Source organism: Oncorhynchus mykiss, chromosome 16, assembly GCF_057628025.1.
Source record: "Oncorhynchus mykiss isolate SJ-2025 chromosome 16, ASM5762802v1, whole genome shotgun sequence".
Classification (NCBI taxonomy): domain Eukaryota; kingdom Metazoa; phylum Chordata; class Actinopteri; order Salmoniformes; family Salmonidae; genus Oncorhynchus; species Oncorhynchus mykiss.
Genome location: NC_143037.1, coordinates 17,592,797 through 17,613,893, shown reverse-complemented (window position 1 = coordinate 17,613,893; position 21,097 = coordinate 17,592,797). Strand labels below are relative to the sequence as shown.

Here is a 21,097-nt window from a genome sequence, read left to right as displayed (position 1 = left end):
TTAGCTGCATGGCAAAATATGTAGAATTGCAGGAAATGTGCTTTTAAAACTGCAACATTGTCTCTCAGCTCCATAGAGAAATGTATAGAAGTGTAGGAAATCGGCTTAAAAATGTCTCTACACCTCCAAGATGGGGCCTCTAAAATCGACTAGAAAATTCTGCCACGCTGATGGGCCGAACGTGCTTCCTGCCACACCCCTGTTACGCCCACCACTTAAGCCCCTTTTTGATCAAATCAAATGTATTTATAAACCACTTTTTATGTCAGCAGATGTCACAAAAGTGCTTATACAGAAACCAGACAAAAAAAATATTTCTTTCTTTCTTTCTCTCTCCCTTCTTTCTCTACGTTTCTCTCTCTCTGGGCATTGGAGAGTGCAGAGAAAGTACAAGGAGAGTTATTTGGCTTGCCCTGCCTGCGAAGGATGGGCCCCATTTTTGACAGGCCCCAGCTGATTAATCTCCACATTGGCTCGGTTAGTGTGTGTGTGTGTGTGTGTTCGCTACAGCTTAGCACTTATAAACTACGCGCAGCTCTATAAACTATGCACAGCAACCGGCCACTCATAGATTAAAGTGACTTTAAAACACAAAGATATTGGTTTTAGTTCAAGAGGGGTAATGAAATAACATATATATACTCGCCAAATAATTTATGTATTATTGTTAGAAAACAAATGGACTAGAACCGAATGGAATAGCCTCTTTTCATGTCATCTGACTGTAGCAGCGGTTCCATTCCAAGTGCCAATGCTGTTTATCAAACTCCAGGTGGCGCTATGGTCAGATGACATGAAAATATAAATCTTTTGCCACGCACACCAGTGGTGGGTTTGGCGTTTCAAAATCGGAAGCATATGTAGAAAAGTACCTTAATGTCCTCAATATGCTGTATGGAGGTATGGTCTAAGATCCATCCCAATATGTTCTCCAATCTCATAAAGATGTTTTGATAAAGGCTCAGTGATGTTATCCTCGCAAGGGGAGAGTCCCGGAGTATTGACAACAGGGGTGCCAATAACTTTGACCCCTATCGTTTGAGAGTTTTTCTATTACTTGGGCAATTTTATTAGTATAAAATATAATTTCCCCAAATTTGTATGGCGTACAATATAGCTCAGTATTTGTATTATTTATTTTATACAGTCTTTTTTTTCTCATCTTTAGTAAGGGTGTCAGTAATTATGGACCTGATTGTATTTAATGTTCCAAGCCAGCAACTTATCTGTGTCAGAGTGAGTTGTCATTTGCATACCCCCCATGGCGCTTGTTTACCCTGCACCGCATGCTTTTCGTGATTTACACCCATAGATTAATATAGCTCCACCGATTTCCATAATATGCAAACAGAAGGCTATGATTCAAGAGTGAGGTTTGGCAAACTCTCTCTGGGGGTTGGTTTTGGCTTGGCTACTCTGGTGAGGCGTCGCTAACTGACTCACTGACTTTGGCTCCTCTGGGAAAGTCTGAAAACTGATAGCTGTATATTAGAGCGAAATTGCTTTGCCAGAAACATCCAGGTATACTGTTACTTTAAGTTAGCGTCCAGACAGAGGCCCATTTGTTTTTTAAAATGTAGTTTTGGCTGGAATGAGTGGAAAGGAGGATATGGTATAGGCTACCTACATTTAAAACCATTCCTTCTTATCCATCAGCCTTACGATGGCATGACTCTAGCTCCCACTTGTCATCCCACACGGAAGACATGTGTTTATAGTAACGACCACAGTCAAGCTGCTTCAGACACAGGCTGCTGTGTGGTTCAAGTTCCATCCAGCCAAGGCTTTGTTGTTATAGTTTGGTCCGGTTAGGTATTTAAGGACTACAGTTCTGTTCTCTACTGTGTTTATATTGTTATACTGTCTACTGTTAGGCCATACATACATTCGTCCATTGCTGGCCATCTGTGTCAGCCTGAAATATTGTTAAGCATGGCATTATCAGTGTGCGCAACCATCCATGTAGGAATGGAAATTACAGTATACTTGAATGCCAGGGTTTCCACACTGAGAGGCATTTCCCAATCTCCCCTTTCACTGTTAACCCTGCTAACTACCATCTTTGCCTAAACAAATGAGGCAGATATAATGTTGTTGACTTAGCTTATAAGATGTGCTGCTCTCTCCTTTCACTGCTCTCCTAACTCTCTCTCTCACACACACACACACACACACAGATACACACACACACACACAGATACACACCCAGCACGCACACCCCCGCAGTCACACACAGACCCACGGTGAACCGCCCGCACAATGCTACGGAAAGCGCCAGGGAGAAACAGCTTGCAAAAGAAGTGACAGACGACCCAGGGATTGAAGTATCGCTGCTAGTCGACCTCCCCCACAGACCGCAATAAGAGGCTTGACTGACCCTGAACGGGAGGTTGGAACGTTATTAGCCGTTTACCACCGAGTGAACTCTTAAATCCTTCCTGCTGTCCTCCTGTTTGTGTAAAATGAAGGGCACGGGAGTCCTGGGCCACTGACCGTTTGAACCCTACCAGTCCACAGCTGACCTTATCTGGCCAGCCTGTGCCGGTGCATATTTATCCCTCTGAGAGACATGTCAACAGCCCTTTGCTACCTTAGCGTAAGGAATAGCATGACAATCTTATGCAAGGCAACACCAAACAGCCATAGCCGCTGTGCACTGCTTTAAAAGGGTACCGTTAGTGTGTGCGAAACCAACATTTGATATCGGCGACAGCTCTGGACGACAGAGACTACAGTTTGTTGGAATTATCAGGGCTTCACAATGCACTGCTGACCCCTGACCCTGAGCTGTGGGTAGAGATCAGGGGTTGAGTTGTTGTCTAAGTCTGTAGATGCTGCTGCTGAATTCATGTTTGCACTTTTCAGGTATTTCCCTACGGGTGTAAAATGTGGCTCTGAAATTCCATCAAATGTACACTCACTTACTGAATGTTTCAAATCTAAAACACTTAAAAGGTACGTAGTTATGAAAACCCCTTTTGCCTCTTGTCCATGAAAAGCTTAAAGTGGTAGTTCGAGAGATTAGGAGCTGCTAAGCTAGTTACGAATGGCTCGCAAAACTACCGCTAAATTCCTTCGCACTGGAAGCAGAGACATAAAAATGGTATCCACAAGTTCAGCTGACTAGAGAAGTATTCAGACTCCTTGATTATTTTTCCCACATTTGGGTTGGATATGATTTAGAAAGGCACACATTTGTCTATATAAAGTCCCACTGTTGACAGTGCATGTCAGAGCAACAACCAAGCCATGAGGTCAAAGGAACTGTCCATAGAGCTCTGAGACAGGAATGTGTCGAGGCACAGATCTGGGGAAGGGTAACAAAACATTTCTGCAGTGTTGAAGGTCCCCAAGAACACAGTGGCCTCTATCATTCTTGAATGGAAGAAGTTTGGAACCACCAATACTCTTCCTAGAACTGGCAGCCTAGCCAAACTGAGCAATTGAGGCCTTGGTCAGGGAGGTGACCAAGAATCCGATGGTCACTCTGACAGAGCTCCAGAGTTTGTCTGTGGAGATGGTTGTCCTTCTGGAAGGTTCTCCCATCTCTGCTGGACTCCACCAATCAGGCCTTTATGGTAGAGTGGCCAGACTGAAGCCACTCCTCAGTAAAAGGAAAATGACAGCCCACTTGGAGTTTTCCAAAAGGCACCTAAAGGACTCTGACCATGAGAATCAAGATTTTCTGGTCTGATGAAACCAAGTTTGAACTTGTTGGCCTGAATGCCAAGCGTCACATATGGAGGAAACCTGCCACCATCCCTACGGTGAAGCATGGTGGTGGCAGAATCTTGCTGTGGGGATGTTTTTCAGCGGCAGAGACTGGGAGACTAGTCAAGATCGAGGTAAAGATGATTGGAGCAAAGTACAGAGAGATCCTTGATGAAAACCTGCTCCAGAGCGCTCAGGACCTCAGACAGGAGTGAATGTTCCCCTTCCAACAGGACAACCCTAAGCACACAACGCAGGAGTGACTTCGGGACAAGTTTTTGAATGTCCTTGAGTGGCCCAGCCAGAGCCCGGACTTGAACCCAATTGAACATCTCTGGAGAGATCTGAAAATAGCTATGTAGCGAAGCTCCCCATCCAACCCGACAAAGCTTGAGAGGACCTGCTGATCTGCACACCAAATACAGGTGTGCCAAGCTTGTAAGCGTCAAACCCAAGAAGACTCAAGGCTGTAATCGCTGACAAAGGTGCTTCAACAAAGTTCTGAGAAAAGGGTCTGAATACTTATGTAAATGTGATATTTCACTTTTTAAAAATCAATTTTAGATTAAGGCTGTAACGTAACAAAATGTGGAAAAATTCAAGGGGTCTGAATAATTTCCCAATGGCGTCATTGCCAAAATCCTGAACTATCCTTTTAAAGAGCTTTCGGAGCCTCTAAAGATGGGAGGCAGTACAGGTTTATGGGTTGACAAGCGATTGACTGCTTATTCCAGGTATTAAATGTATAGTGTGTTAGTTTCCTTTGCTAATATAAACAGTGTCCCTCAAGGAAGTAACAGACATGAGTGCCAACAGTGTTTTCTGATTTCAATGCACCCGCAATGAATTCAGGTGACTCTGCCCAGAGTGGGAGAAAACATGCTTTGGTGATGACATTTCACTTCTATATGTTTCAAAATAAATTTTACCAAGACATTTTTAATGTTCTGAATTGTTCAGTGGGCTCTTTCTCTAACAAATCATTAACATTATATAAAAAAAAGTAGGATTTCTTAACCTAATGCACCCGATAATATGCAATATGATTTTACATTTTGTGTTCGTCGTCTTCAAAGTTAAATTAGCATGAAATGAGCCGAATTAAATGTAAAAGGCTTTGAAAATAAAAAAAGCTCATTGACATTTAACAGAGATACACATGTTTTTTTGTGAGAAAACTATGAAAAAGAACAGGAACTTTGCGTTAATATGAACATCATATATTACAATATGAAAATACCACGTCATGTCTCAATGTATATCTATTCTACCTCTTTATTGTTTTATGTCCTCCGTATTTGAGAAGAAAGATGACAAGTTCAATGGTAAGCCTGTCCTGTAGCCTTAATTCTTTCCCAGCATCCAGCCAGGTTGACGTGATGCCATTTTCATGACCACTTTTTTTTCCCTCTGGCCTCCATTGATTTGAATCAAATTGGATTTGTCACATACACGTGTTTATCAGATGTTATTGCGGGTGTAGTGAAATGCTTGTGTTTCTAGCTCCAGCGGTGCAGTAATATCTAACAAGTAATATCTAACAATACACACAATCTAAAGGAATGGAATTAAGAATATATAAATATTTGGATGAGCAATGTCAGAGCGGCATAGACTCAGATACAGCAGAATAGGAAAGAATACAGTATATACATGTGAGTTGAGTAATGCAAAATATGTAAACATTATTAAAGTGACTAGTGTTCCAATTTTTAAAGTGGCCAGTTATTTCAAGTCTATATATATATATATATAGGGCAGCAGCCTCTAATGTGCTAGCAGCCTCTTGTTCCCAGCTGTACTGACCTCACCTTCTGGATGGTAGCGGTTGTGAACAGGCAGTGGCTCGTGTGGTTGTTGTCCTTGATGAGGGTAGAAACTCCAATAAGTTCTGAACAGATTATGATAGGGACATGCAGTTTGGACCATTGCTTTTCTTAGATGATTCTTACATGATTCTTTACATGATTCTTTACACAATTTAAGATATTATTTTACCCATTGGTCAAGAGATGTGTTTTTTTTTAATTAATGGTCTCTCAACAGTAAGGGAGAGCCCCTTCAAACTTTCATACAGGTCATTACATTTCTGACACTATTGCTGTGCAAAGTCTTGTTGAACAGTTGATTAATTGGCCAAGAATCCATCTGAAGCCAGATGGATCATTGACGAAGTTGGCAAGCCAAAGCCAGGATCAAAAGGCAAAAGAGTTTGTTACACATGTAACCTTAATGAAGCGTAGACATTGGAATTGTTTCATTATCTTCTGAATAGGTAGGAGTGGACTCACTTTCTGTGGCTGCCACGTCAAGTGGCATCCCAAGAGCGCCCGTGACCTTCTTGGCAGTGAATATAAATGAATGTCATCAGATGTGCAAAGCCATAATGGCCAAAAACAAAAAGGTGCCATTGAATAATGAGTGTACTCTACTGTCCTGACTAAATTGCATTATGTTGGTACATTTGCCAAATTCGATACGGATGATAAAATGTATATCTACATATACGTTCGTACTCAGTCTGAACCTATTGAAGATATCAGGCCATGGTATAGACGGCCACTGTATCCATGTTGATATGTGAGGTACTTTGTCTGTACATTCAGAATTTCAAAAAATGGGTTATTCAAAGTTGAAAGGGTATTTATTGAGTTGCACAAGCACCGTAATTGTTCTTATGTAAGTTAATTTGTTAAAATAATAAATGTTTGCAGCTCTCAATGATCCAGGAGTGGCAGGGAAGATATATTATTATAGTAGCAGCGAGCAGTGGACTGAGAGACGATTGGGGAATATAATGTATCACGTAAATCCTGTATAAATCCTTTGCAGGCTGCACCATCCACTTACATTACTGAACAAATGTACCTAAGACGAGCAATAGGCTAAGCGTTAGGTTAGACACCTCCATTTGGCTGGAGGATTAAGATGGAAAGCTGGCCACATGAAATTCACTGTAGAGGTTTGCTTTGACCAGCACCCTTTGCAGCTCCCTCTGATTACCACCCCTCCTGAACCTTCAACTACTTGTTGCCTGTCCCTGGCTAGCCAGAACACACACGGATCACCGACATCAAGTTTCTTCAGCTAACTTTTGTCGTTATTGAATGTATAGTGCGTCTGGAGGACACTTGACCTTTCATACCTCAGGCGTATTGAGCTGTTTAATCGTGTGGATTTTTTTCAACAGTTGTCGTTTTATGCGTCTCTGAGGCCACTAATCCTTTTGCTAGAGAGAACTACTTGACATATCTGTGAGATATGTTAGTACAGTAGACCAGAATAAAAGGCAGAAGGGGGGGGAGGGTTTTATTTTCCCCTGTTCTAGTGCAGTGTTTATGACTCCACAGGTGCAGATATCAGGTTTTGGTGGTTGGAAATGGGGAGGAGGGCGTGGGATAGGTTTAGTGGGAGCTTTGCTGCCTGTATAAGCATAAGGTCATTGACATGTTTGCGTAGCACACAAATGCACAGCACAAGGAGCTATCTTTGGCCATGACCATGGGTCACCTTGTCTGCTCTACACTAGCACCATGCATACGTGCTACAGATATTGTCATGTGAATATTGCCCATGAATGACAGCAGGCACTGCTGTCTGTTTAAGGAATTAGGAGCCTGCCAACGTGAGGATATCATCAAAACCATATAAAAAATGTGCGAGGATCCCCCTGACGGCACAGTGAGCAGTTTGGTGATTGTCTAGCATTCATCTTGAATAGTTTTCTCATTTGTTGGAAAAATAGCATTCTTTATTTTTTGAACATCGTGTGACAAAATGTGAAGTCACTGGGCTATATGGAACTGTTAGCATGTTGTATGCGCAGTGTAGTGTGGTGCAGGAATGTGTTCGCGAATAGCTAGCGGTTGTAGTTGGTGAGAAACAGCTTGATGTGTGTTTTCAGAGGGAGAAGAGTGGGAGAGGGTGCAGTTCAAAGTGAATGTGTTTGACTGTAGTGGAGCATCTGTCAGAGACAATGAGAGGACCGGCGCCGGAGGATGGAGCAGTGTTGACACAGATCCCTCACTCGTGCCTTTCAGGTGGGAGAGTCGGAGTGTATCGCCACTCCCTGCCCATCTGTCACTATTGGCGCTGTTAGCATTACTTACTCTCTCTTTCTCTCCCAGGGATTTTGCTTCCATTGAAATCCTTGGGCGATTAAAAAAAAAAAAAAAAAAAAAAGGTTTTATGTTTTTTCAGGTCGTTTAAGTCCAAACTTAATTTTATTTTAATCCTCCATGGAGAAATTTGAGAAAGTGTTTTCTAAAATTCAGCCAGGCCAAACAAGCCCCTTGCCACGGACACCACTGAAGACCCTGTTTGATCCAGAAAAAAAAAACCTGTCTCCCTGTACACTCACCTCTTCTCTCATTTGGGACAATGGAGGAAGCAAGCTACAGTATTTTTTCAGGAGAACTGACTTAGGATGCATTTAGCATACAGTGGGAGTGATGCCAGTCTTTGGGTTGCCTGAATCTCCAACTGTATGATTCACCACATGGCTCACTGTAATCCCAGTGGATATTTTTGGACCGGATGCATTCTGAACCTTGACTCTACACTTGAGAGAAATTCATTTTTCAGATGGGCATTTTAAGTCTATACTTTACTGGAAAGACACTTACACAGATTTATTTTTTTCCTGCTGCATTACAATGCTTAGAGACTGACATTTAAACCAAAGCTATGGGGATATATCCACACAAATGCATACTTCAGTGGCATTTAAATGTAATTGTCATTTCTATTCCAGGTTGTGACATTTTAACAAGAAATTTCACCTGGAAATCAAGTGGATCCAATTGTTTCTGGTAAGTTATTTTTTTTTTCTAGACAGGAAATAATAATTATTTAAGAGGTTTGGAATATGAGAGAGATATAGTGCCTAAAGTATTCAGAACCATTAGACTTTTTCCACATTTTGTTATGTTACAGCCTTATTCTAAAACGTATTAAATTGTTTTCCTCATCAATCTACACACAATACCCCATAATGAAAAAGCAAAACCAGGTTTTTAGAAATTTGTGCAAATGAATGAAATAAAATATCACATTTATGTAAGTACTCAGTCCTTTGTTGAAGCACCTTGGGCAGCGATTACAGCATCGAGTCTTCTTGGGTATGACGCCACAAACTTGGCACACCCGTACGGGCACACCCGTATTCTTCTATGCAGATACTCTCAAGCTCTGTCAGGTTGGATGGGGAGCGTTGCTGCACAGCTATTTTCAGGTTTCTCCAGAGATGTTTGATCGGGTTCAAGTCCAGGCTCTGGCTGGGCCACTCAAGGACATTCAGAGACTAGTCCCGAAGCCACTCCTGTGTTGTCTTGGCTGTGTGCTTAGGGTTGTTGTCCTGTTGGAAGGTAAGTCTGAGGTCTTGAGTGCTCTGGAGCAGATTTTCATCAAGGATCTCTCTGTACTTTGCTCCATTCATCTTTGCCTCGATCCTAACTAGTCTCCCAGTCCCTGCTGCTGAAAAACATCCCCACAGCAAAATGCTGCCACCACCATGCTTCACCGTAGGGATTGTGCCAGGTTTCCTCCAGACATGATTCTTGGCATTCATGCTACAGCCATCTGTAAATAGCCCACCCAACTACCTCATCCCCATATTATTAATTTTTTTGCTCCTTTGTAGCCCAGTATCTCTACTTGCACATTGTCTTCTGCACATCTATCACTCCAGTGTTAATGCTAAATTGTAATTATTTCACCACTATGGCCTATTTATTGCCTTACCTCCCTAGTCTTACTACATTTGCACCCACTGTATATCAGTTGTTCTATTGTGTTATTGACTGTATGTTTGTTTTACTCCATGTGTAACTCTGTGTTGTTGTATGTGTCGAACTGCTTTGCTTTATCTTGGCCAGGTCGCAGTGGTAAATGAGAACTTGTTCTCAACTGGCCTACCTGGTTAAATAAAGGTGAAATAATAAAAAATAAAATTGGTGGTGCTGCAGAGATGGTTGTCCTTCTGGAAGGTTCTCCCATCTCTACAGAGGAAATCTACAGCTCTGTCAGAGTGACCATCAGGTTCTTGGTCACCTCCCTGACCAAGGCTCTTCTCCCCTAATTGCTCAGTTTGGCAGTGCGGCCAGCTCTAGGAAGAGTCTTGGTGGTTCCAAACATCTTCCATTTAAGAATGATAGAGGCCACTGAGTTCCTGGGGACCTTCAATGGTGCAGAAATGTTTTTGTACCCTTCCCCAGATCTCTGCCTCGACACAATCCTGTCTCAGAGCTCTACGGACAATTCCTTCGACCTCATGGCTTGGTTCTTGATCTAACATGCACTGTCAACTGTGGGACATTGTATAGACAGGTGTGTGCCTTTCAAATCATGACCAATCAATTGAATTTACCACAGGAGGACTCCAATCAAGTTGTAGAAACATCTCAAGGATGATCAATGGAAACGGGGTGCACCTGAGCTCAATTTCATGTCTCATAACAAAGTGGTTGAATACTTATGTAAATAAGGTATCTGTTTTTTATGTTTTATAGATTTGCAAACATTTCTAAACACCTGTTTTTGCTTTTTCGTCATGGTGTATTGTGTGTAGATTGCCAAGGATTTTTATTTATTTAATCCATTTTAGAATAAGGCTGTATTGTAACAAAATGTGGAAAAAGTCAAGAGGTCTGAATATTTTCCTAAAGCACTGTATATTGGTAATACACCTGTAATATACGTTTTGGTTGCAGTGTACTGAAAGTATTATTGCCATATGAAATTTAGTTGATCTGTGCATGCAGAGCAAGTGGTTACAATGATGAAGGTTCTGAGTAGTGTAGGATCAACAGTGCAATGCTATAATGTTAGGTTGCAGAGCAGGATCAATTGTGCAATGCTATAATGTTAGGTTGCAGAGCAGGATCAACAGTGCAATGCTATAATGTTAGGTTGCAGTGTCGGATCAACAGTGCAATGCTATAATGTTAGGTTGCAGAGCAGGATCAACAGTGCAATGCTATAATGTTAGGTTGCAGTGTCGGATCAACAGTGCAATGCTATAATGTTAGGTTGCAGAGCAGGCTCAATAGTGCAATGCTATAATGCTATAATGTTAGGTTGGAGTGAGGCAAGGCAGTGGGTGCTGTTGACTAGTATTGTGGTTTTATTTGTCAGCTCCGTCATTGAACAGAGGGAAGTGGTTGGCTTGTCTGCCTCTCCCCACAGTCAGCAGTCCAAGAAATACCTCAACAAAAGTATTAGAGCAGTAAAGAAATATGGGTCAACCAGAGAGCACCAGATGAAGAGTAAACTGTTGGTTGGTAGATGGAGTGCTTACGGTGTAGTGTTGAGTCATTTTATTCTTTGTTATGATAGCTTCACTTTCACTGCTCTATTTTTATTGTAACCTGAGCTGATTGGCTGGGATGGTCTGGGGTCACGGTTAGTTCAAGATCATTTTGTTGAGGTTAACGTCTGGAGATGGGGCCTAGTAAGCCACAGAGTGGTGATGGAAGGACAATGACTACTTTGTTTAGTCTACAAACCCATGGGAGGTATGGCGTCAATTGCACCCAATCTGCTATTTCATATTGACACAGTGCACACTGTGCTTTAACATAAAGCACATATGACAGATGACACTATGCTTCTCCTCTGCTTACAACCAATTTACATGTTTTCACTTTCTTTTGGTTGCGGAGTAGGCCGTGTGACATGGGTCATAAAGAAGTTGGTTGAGTCCGTGAACCCACGGTTTGCTAAGACACTGCAGTCATCGAGTTCAAACGTAACTTTTGTTACCGCTGCAACTTCCTGTTGCCGCTAGACTAGCCCAGAGAAAGACCAACAACGGCAGCCTTTTAAGTGAAATGAAAGCTTGTGTCTGCTATGGGAGATATCAGAAACAGTTGTTTTATCAAATGGGTTGTGCCATGGAGCCATTATCAAGTCTCTTTCATTGTATGTATAATGTCATGCAGACTAGATAGTATAATGCAAATATGATCTTCTATTCTGTTAATCTCATATGGTCTCAGGCTGAAATGGTATATTTTTGATTGGACTTAAAGTGTCAATGTTAAAGTCAATGTGTGAAACTCATTACATTATGGAAGTGGGGCATAATGGGCAAGCAATACCCACCCTACCATGGGACTAGCTAGGGTTGCCCTGACACCACATCACCCGTCCTTTGAGGCCCTCTTCATAAGGGGCTTATGAGCTCTGGAACAGCTGCTGGTGCCTGGTTGTCATGGCGAGTGCCCTCCCCCAGAGCCTGGTATCCTTTCCGGCGGGGTAGTTGTTTGTTTTTCCACGTCAAAAGGAAGTTGTTCACTTCCATTCAGCCCTTTCCCCCTCTTTGAGAACATCCATAAGTTAAACTGAAGCTACAGCTATTTTTTTGTAATATATTTTTTTTAACAATGCAAGTCAGTTAAGAACAAATTCTAGGAACAGTGGGTTAACTGCCTTGTTCAGGGGCTGAACGACAGATTTTTACCTTGTCAGCTCGGGGATTCGATCCACCAACCTTTCGGTTACTGGCCCAACGCTCTAACCTCTAGGCTACCTACCGCCTTATATAGGCTAACAATTACATGAGAATTTCTGCTACAACAGCATGTTTTTCTTGAATTGCAAATACTTTAAAGCTCTGGGGTCAGAATGAGGTCAAACACATTATTTTGGAGCCAGGCCCTCACCACTCATGCCCCCATGGCACTATACCGCTCTGTCTCTCAAGGTAGAAACGTCCATGCTAGCTCACGAGATTGACAGCCATTAGAACCACAAAGCGGACAACAGCCCACCTGTTGGTTGATCATTGTAGCCTACTCCTTCTCATTTCGCCAACTTAATTCCATAATTGTAACTATATTTTGTATTGATTAGAAATCTCCCACTTTACTTGCTACACATGGAGCCTGACTGTAGTGCAGCTATGACTGACCGACAATAACAACACTTGTGTGTGAGTGTAACTGGTGTGAAATGGCTAGCTAGTTAGCGGTGCTCGCTAAAAGCGTGTCAATCGGTGATGTCACTCGCTCTGTGACCTTGAAGTAGTTGTTTCCCTTGCTCTGCAAAAGCCACGTTTCTTTTGTGGAGCGATAGGTAACGATGCTTCATGGGAGGCAGTTGTGTTCAGAGTCCCTGGTTCGAGCCCAGGTTGGGGTGAGGAGAGGGACGAAAGCAACACTGTTACATAGGCTACCGGTGCCTATTTTTTTTATGGGGCGCACTCATAAAAACTTGTAATTGTTAAAATAGGCCTATCTTTTTATTTTTGTTAATGAATACTCTCCCAAATTATCGAATAAAGGTCTTCTGCTGTCAATTTCCAACTGCATTATATCCTGACTGCTTTCAGATAGGCTGTAGCCCTACAAGCAACCGGGGTTGAATAGGCATTTTAAATAGGCATACAGGCATGTACAGTGCATTCAGAAAGTATTCAGACCCCTTGACTTTTTCCACATTTTGTTACGGTACAACCTTATTCTAAAAGGTATTAAATTGTTTTTTTTCCCTCGTCAATCTACACACATAATGACAAAGCAAAAACAGGTTTTTAGAAGTTTTAGCAAATGTATAATTTTTTTAATGAAAATATCACATTTACATAAGTATTCAGACCCTTTACTCACTACTTTGTTGATGCACCTTTGGCAGCGATTACAGCATTGAGTCTTCTTGGGTATGACGATACAAGCTTGGCACACCTGTATTTGGGGAGTTTCTCCCATTCTTCTCTGTAGATGCTCTGTCAGGTTGGATGGGGAGCATCGCTGCAGAGCTATTTTCAGGTCTCTCCGGAGATGTTCGATCGGGTTCAAGTCCGGGCTCTGGCTTGGCCACTCAAGAACATTCAGAGACTTGTCATGAAGCCACTCCTGCGTTGTCTTGGCTGTGTGCTTAGGGTCTTTGTCCTGTTGGAAGGTGAACCTTCGCCCCAGTTTGAGGTCCTGAGCGCTCTGGAGCAGGTTTACATCAAGGATCTCTCCGTTCATCTTTCTTTCGATCCTGACTAGTCTCCCAGTCCCTGCCGCTGAAAAACATCCCCACAGCATGATGCTGCCACCACCATACTTCACCGTAGGGATGTTACCAGGTTTCCTCCAGATGTGACACTTGGCATTCAGGCCATAAAGTTCAATCTTGCTTTCATCAGACCAGAGAATCTTGTTTCTCATGGTCTGAGTGTCCTTTAGGTGCCTTTTGGCAAACTCCAAGTTGGTTGTCATGTGCCTTTAACTGAGCAGTGGCTTCCGTCTGGCCACTCTACCATAAAGGCCTGATTGTTGGAGTGCTCTAGAGATGGTTGTCCTTCAGGAAGGTTCCTCCATCTCCACAGAGGATGAAGACCGCTTGTCTGTCTGTCTGTCTGTCTGTCTGTCTGTCAAAATGAGCTCCTAGAGTGTGCAGCTCTCCTTTTCTTTTCCAAGTGTTCTACTCAGATGATCTTATCCAGAGTAATTAGGGTTAAGTGCCTTGCTCAAGGGCACATCGGCAGATTTTTTTACCTAGACATCTTGGGATTTGAACCATCAACCTTATGGTTACTGTCCCAACGCTCCTAAACATTAGTTTACCTTCCTCCCCATCCATCATCCAACGGTAATTCCTGACAATGTGGAGCATTTCCAAAAGGTCATTATTAATATAGCTTTGAAAGATGAATAGTTCCAGTCATATAACATAAACAATAGCGCTATTTTGTTCGGCTTTACAAAATAATGTGGTGTACCTCAAAGACATGCTGGCGGAAACTTTAACCTGCTATGGTCTCGTGGTTGTTGGTGAGTTTATATATATATATATATATATATATATATATATATATATATATATATATATATATATATATATATGTATATGTGTATTTATTTATTTATTTATTTATTAAACATTACTTATTAACCATAAATCACTTTTTTGTTGCACAATTGCATACATTGAATTTGTCATATTTTTCAAAATCCAACAATTCTGCCTAATGTTCAATAAGAACCCACGCCAACAAATTTGCTCTGCATAAAAACACGTCTCACTCTGGATGGATGTATGGGAACGTTTTTTCTCTCTCTCTCTTTCATTCCCCTCCGGCGGTGTCCGTTGAAGTGAAAAAAACAACACAAACAGGTGCAGCCGGGAGGGAGTGATATGAACTTGAGACCCTGCTTAAACAGTCGGGCGACCACGCTATACAATCAGTCTAGTCTTGTCTTTGAACAGAATAAAAGGAACTGTTTGGAGAGTGGGACCTGGTTGGACCACTCTGCTTTCAGTGTCCCTACTCCCGATTGCGATGTGTGTTTTCCTTTTGACTTTGTGTGGGCTCAGCCTTATAGGATTAGAGATAAGGATATCATAGCATGGATAAGTACGTATTGTGTGTAGCTGAGGACAAAAGAGGGTCCGTTGCTGTTTAACAGTGAATCTTTATAAGTAACACCCTCTGTAGATAAGTAATACAGTAAGTCTGGAAATAATCGGGGAAGAACTGGGTAATTTTACCCTGAGACGTAAGAACATGCTGGCTCACTCTCTGTGTGTGTGCGTGCGCGCGCGCGTGTGTGTGTGTGTGTGTGTGTGTGTGTGTGTGTGTGTGTGTGTGTGTGTGTGTGTGTGTGTGTGTGTGTGTGTGTGTAAGGGATTGAGGGCTCAGCGAAACACTTTGTTCCTTGCTTGAGTAATAATGAAAAGTGCAGTGATGGTGCAAAGAGCTGGTCTTGATTTCAAACGCTTGATTCCACCAAGAAAGCACACATTGTGGTCAGGGTCACTTTGGGCTATTTTGTACAGCTAGGATATCCATAATTAGCGTGTTTGTTGCGTCCAAACGGCAATAAACAGAGTCACAAAGCTTTGTATACAGTGTACACCTCTGTAATCAAGACCAGACTAGTAACCCAAGTTAAAGAGAAGGCAGGAGGGAAAAATAAAGACAAAGAGGGAGGGGGAGGGCAGAGATAAGGGGACGTATGTGGCAACTGGAGGCTAGCGGTGGGCATCGTTAGCTAGCTAGTTTAGAGAGGGCATTCCGTGTCTTTTGTTGACAGCCACAAGTATTCCGCTTCCTCAGCCTCCCTCCAACACGCTCACCACACAAATGAGCTGTGGAACCCTCCAGTAAACAGGGTTGCTGTAGTTCACAGCGCCGCAAGAAGAATAGAGGGAAGCGCTTTAATTCACACACAGAGGGAGGAAGGAGAGAGAGAGGCCGCGCTAACACACAGGGTCACTCACACATCCAGTAACCCGTATGGTATGCACACAGAGTTCCGTCGGTTAATAGTTTCTGTTTGGAGTTGTTACGAGCATGTGGGATAGGTTTTCTGTATATCCAGGCAAAGCCATGGGAGGGAACGACTCATTTGGCACAGTGGATAACACAGGCAGATGAACATGTAAAAGCACACACAAGACACAGCATCCTATTTTCCCTAACCTTAAGCCTAACCCAAACATTAACCACTGACCCTAACCCTTAACTCCAATACTAATTGTAACCCTAACCCTAAAATAGGGTTACAACCCTAACCCTTTTTTCTCTCATGGAGACCTGGGAAATGTCCCCCACTTCCTTGTTTTACTATCTATTTGTGGACTTTTGTACACACACACACACACACACACACACACACACACACACACAATCCTTGAGGGGACCAAACAAAAACCTATTTTCCCCAACCGTCAAGGAGAGAAGAGCTGCTTTCTCCAACCTCTAATTGTTTTCTTACTGGATGGGATTAGCAGCAGTTCTTCTGTGTCTTCACAGTGGACCTTCTGCACTTTGGGCCAATTTGGCAACTTTTTTTTTACCGCCACCAGTTTTTTTGTAGATAGATGTTGTTGTTTTTTCCCCCCGTCTCTGCTACCTGAGGAGTAGGAGAAGGACGAAACGCGGTGCAGCTCGACTCCTCCGCTGAGGTGATAGCCATAAGGTGCTTGCCCTGAGTTCTTTTCTTTTTTTGCTTGTTGTGTTTTTCCATTTCCCTTCTTTTTCTCTTTTCTCCTCTCCTCTACTTACTCACCTTCCTTCCCACTTGCTCCACTCAGCCACACAGACATGTGCAGACATGTGCAGACACAGGAAAGGCAATGTTTTGGACCTAAGGGACCACGTTGTGTGTGTGTGGGTGTGTGGGCGCGCTGCGTGGTCAGTCTGTTGCTCCTCGTCGCCCCAGTCTCCCTCGGTGAGGGTCAACGTGGTGATGCAGAGGAACGTAGATGCGGGCTGAGTTTCAAGGAGCTCGAGCTTAGGTTGCGGCGAGGGAGGGGCCACCCGACGGATAGCTAGACAGACAGACACGCACACAAGGGCTTGCGGGCTCAGTGGCTTGCTCTCAAAGCAGGCAGGGGGCATAACAATGGTGCGGCTCTCCATCTGACCTTTCTGGGTGGGTATATACATCTAGACTGGAACAATGGGGGGCCGAATAGTCCACGCTTGGGCTCTCATTCTCCGGTGTGTTGACGGTCAAGCGGAGTGCCACTGATTCATGCATGGATCATAGCAGGGATGCATCTAACAGTCGGGACACTGAAGTCACCTGTCAGAGGTGGCGGTTGCGCGGCCAACTGCTGCTTTCGCCTGATGACTCTTCTTTGCAACCGTAGCTGACCTTTTGGAAGGAAGGACATAACGGCCTCTGTGAGGGTTCTCTCCCTGTTACTGTCGGCGCCCTCGCATGTCTCCCGTTCTTCTTGGCTTGAACTCTAGCCTTAACCTTTGGGGTGGGGTGCCTCACCTTAACATTTTGAGGTGGTGCTTAACCCTAATCTTCTATGGTGACCTGTGTGCCCTGAGGCTTGTGCGTGTGGGTCAGGGTTCCTCATCCTGCCTGTCACAAAGCAGAGTGCATTTTTCCCATGGGTTCATGCATTGTCATTGTAAGGTGCATCTAGCACTCTGAGCTCTGTTCCTAATACTTAACCTAACCCTAACTTTAACCCTTAACCCTAACTCCTAAACCTATCCCCTAACCCTAATTCTAACCCTATCCCATTGTAACTCTAACCCCAAATCTAACCCCTAAGCCTAAAATAGCATTTTTGCTTGTGGGGACCGGCATATTTTCCTTGTTTCACTATCCTTGTAAGGACTTCTGGTCCCTACGAGGATAGTAAAAACCAAAATCACACATCCGTATTTGTTTTCCCCACACACAGGTAGGGGAGAGATGAATGGATAACCTAACTTTGGTATTTGGAAGTGTTCCAGATCAGTCAGCCATGTTCTGCACCTTCTCATTAAACTTAGACCTTTGTCGCCGTGGGTCTGGTGGTATAATATCCTTTATTCATGATCCTTTATCCATTCCACCTTCCTGCCAGAGCCCGCTATAAAGGAGGACAGGCCCATGGTTAATGGTGTTCCTGTAATTTCTGGACCCCCCTCACTCGCTCTTCCGCCCTCTCTTTCTGCGCTCTGCCTGCCAGCTCCGGTGTGTTATCATCATTGCATAACCCTTCAGCCAATAAAGTGCCCCACGTGCCTTTTGGCAAAGCACCTCATTTAATCCCTGCCAAGGTTAGCCGGGTGCAAAGTGTGCCACTGTCGGTGCCACACCCCTGAGAGTGAGTGTGTGTCCCTTGCTGCTGATTCAGTGTGTGTGTGGTGTGTGTTTGTCCTGCTACAGCAGGGATCATCAACTAGACGCAGGCCAATTCTTTTCTTGAGCGGATGGTCAGAAGGCCAGAAGATCATCACAAATTATTTGTAGACTGCAAGTTGACCGCAAGGAGCCCAAACAGATATAATATTTGACTAAAACATAAGAAATTCAAGCCTTCCTTACATCCGTATACAATCACATATATCTTACTTTAAAATCACTTGGAGCTGATTTGCTTTTCTTTCAAAAACTAGGACATTTCTAAGTGACCCCAAACTTTTGAACTGTGTGTGTGTGTGTGTGTGTGTGTGTGTGTGTGTGTGTGTGTGTGTGTGTGTGTATATACTGTATATACATTGGGGCAAAAAGTATTTAGTCAGCCACCAATTGTGCAAGTTCTCCCACTTAAAAAGATGAGAGAGGCCTGTAATTTTCATCATAGGTACACTTCAACTATGACAGACACAATGAGAAAAAAATCCAGAAAATCACATTGTAGGATTTTTTATGAATTTATTTGCAAATTATGGTGCAAAATAAGTAAAACCAGTCAGTATCTGGTGTGACCACCATTTGCTTCATGCAGCACGACACATCTCCTTCGCATAGAGTGGATAAGGCTGTTGATTGTGGAATGTTGTCCTAAACAAACACATTTGTGCGCAAAATGTAAGAGAAATAAGCTTTTTGTGCGTGTGGAACCATTCTGGGATCTTTTATCATTTTGTTGTTTGCTCAGAAAACTTAGGGGCCAAATAAAATCACGGGCCGCCAGTTGGGGAACCCTGTGTCACAGTATCCAACCCTCTCAGCAAACGTCTGAGTATAACCCCTTGGCCTGTCTGTAAACTCTTCTATTTGGATTGGCCCCTCACCTCCAGACCCTTTGAACAGCTAGCTATGTTCCTGAAATACCTTCTCAGCTTGCCCCCTTTTCCTCCCCCTGGTATCTGCCTCTGCCCTGCATATTTACAACATACACGTCCATACATTAGTGTTCAGTGAGCACGCTAGCTGCCAGGCATGCCTCTGGGATGTGGTCCGGCTTGTGTTTGGTGGAACATACTGGACTCAAACATCACAGCAACGGTACTATTAATAGAAGGTGCTGATAAAGGGGAAGAAAAGGATCTTGGTTCACCCCGCCACACCGGTGCTGTTTGAAGCTGTTATTCGCTAGGTATGCTAGGCTAAATAGGACATGTCAGTCAAGTTCATGATGTATCCCAGGCTGTTAGGTAAGAGTCCACTAGCGCTTAGGCTAGGTAGGCTACACTAAATAGGTCAGTCAAGGTAATGAAATTTAGCCTAACCAGGCTGTAGCCTACTGAGTGTGCTCTAGGCTAGTAAGGCTAGGCTCTGTAGCTAGCGCAAGTCAAATGTCAGCCTGAACAGGGCTTACCCGGTCTGCAAACATTAATTCAGTTGTTACACAGGGATTGGGGGGAGGGCGGGGGGGAAACACCAGGAAGGTGCACTTTGAGTGGGGAGAGCAGGAGGAGCGAGGTGGCTTTCTTTGAATAGGGGATACATCTATAGCCAGACTAATTGCCTCAGCTTATTAAGAGCATGTGGATGGATCAACCAGCTATTTAATGGCCCATTGCAGTTTTTTATATGTTTGGTTGGAATAATACTGTGAAATTGTCTAAATTATGATAATGCCCTTTTAGTTTAAGAGCTGTTTGAAAAGGCCGCTTGAATTTTCAGCCTGTTTTGCTGGGAGGGAGTTTTGGCATTCCATGGTGACATCACCATAGTTAATAGACCAATAAGAAAGAGAGTTCCAAACCTCTCCTAAAAACAGCACATTTTTTGTTTTTCCTCTCAAACCACACCTAAATTCTCACTTGAGAATTTGCTCTTTGTTGAGACGTTATTTTAGTTTCTTTTTGACCATTTTAAGGTACTTAATTGTTACCCAGAAATGATTTGATATTGTGATAAAAAACAGCTGCATTGAACCTTTTTAAAGCTTAGCATTAACATGCAATGGTGGTAAACTGGGTGGAATGAGATCTCATCCCTCTGTATCTGATCTCATCCACCCTTAGGTGTTGAGTCTCATTCTCCTTTTCCTGTGGGCCTCATACCTCCTTGGTTACCCAGTGCAGTTTGTGTAGCTCTTTCCACCCCTGTACATTTGCAGCTGGAAAGGGGCCCGACCCTTGGCTGACATCCAGCCTCCTTTAACTGCACTGTAATCCCCTTTTATGATCTTGTTTTTTTCTCTCTCTCTCTCCCCCATTCGGTTTCCCTTTCACTCACTTTCTCTCTCCTTCTCTCTCCCTGGCTCTCTCTTGCCTTGACATATTGTGTATCCAATTGGCTTCTTCAACGTACAGTACTTAAATCCACCACTCCACACAAACAGTCATGCCATGTACTGTGCGCCCCCCCCCCCCCACACACACACCCCCACACACACACACACACACACACACACACGAAAGCAGAGAGGACAGCTAGGTTACCCGTGATACGAGTCAGTGAGTGCTGTTACCGTCAAGTAGGTTTTGGTTTTGCTAGGGTGCTGTGGATGTGGACGGATGTAAGCATCTGCCTCTGATTCCAAAGGTTGCACTTTTGAATCCAGCGATAGAAAGTTGTTTTTGAGATTTTTGTTTTAAGCCTATCCCAAACCATTCGGATTTAAGGCCTATCCTTAAGAATCACGGAAAGAGAAGGTTTTGGGTTCCTGGGTGGCAGAGTTCATCGACCACCTCCTCGCCGACCGCCGGAGGAGATGGACATACGATGGTATTGATTTGAATCCTGAAGGTCACCTCCACAGGCCATCT

At 43.4% G+C, this 21,097-nt stretch overlaps 1 protein-coding gene across 4 annotated transcripts in view; it reads left to right on the top strand.

Moving 5' to 3' along the window:
• LOC110491482 (thyroid hormone receptor alpha-B) overlaps positions 1-21,097 on the top strand; it is a 149,493-nt gene that overhangs the window by 19,688 nt on the left and 108,708 nt on the right. For 2 of the 4 annotated variants that reach the window (XR_016487158.1, XM_021564964.3), the window contains exon 2: positions 8,465-8,522. The exons of the other annotated variants lie outside the window; for them this stretch is intronic. The gene's annotated coding sequence lies outside the window, so the exon portion shown is untranslated. The remainder of the gene's footprint in view (positions 1-8,464; positions 8,523-21,097) is intronic. 4 annotated transcript variants of the gene reach the window in all.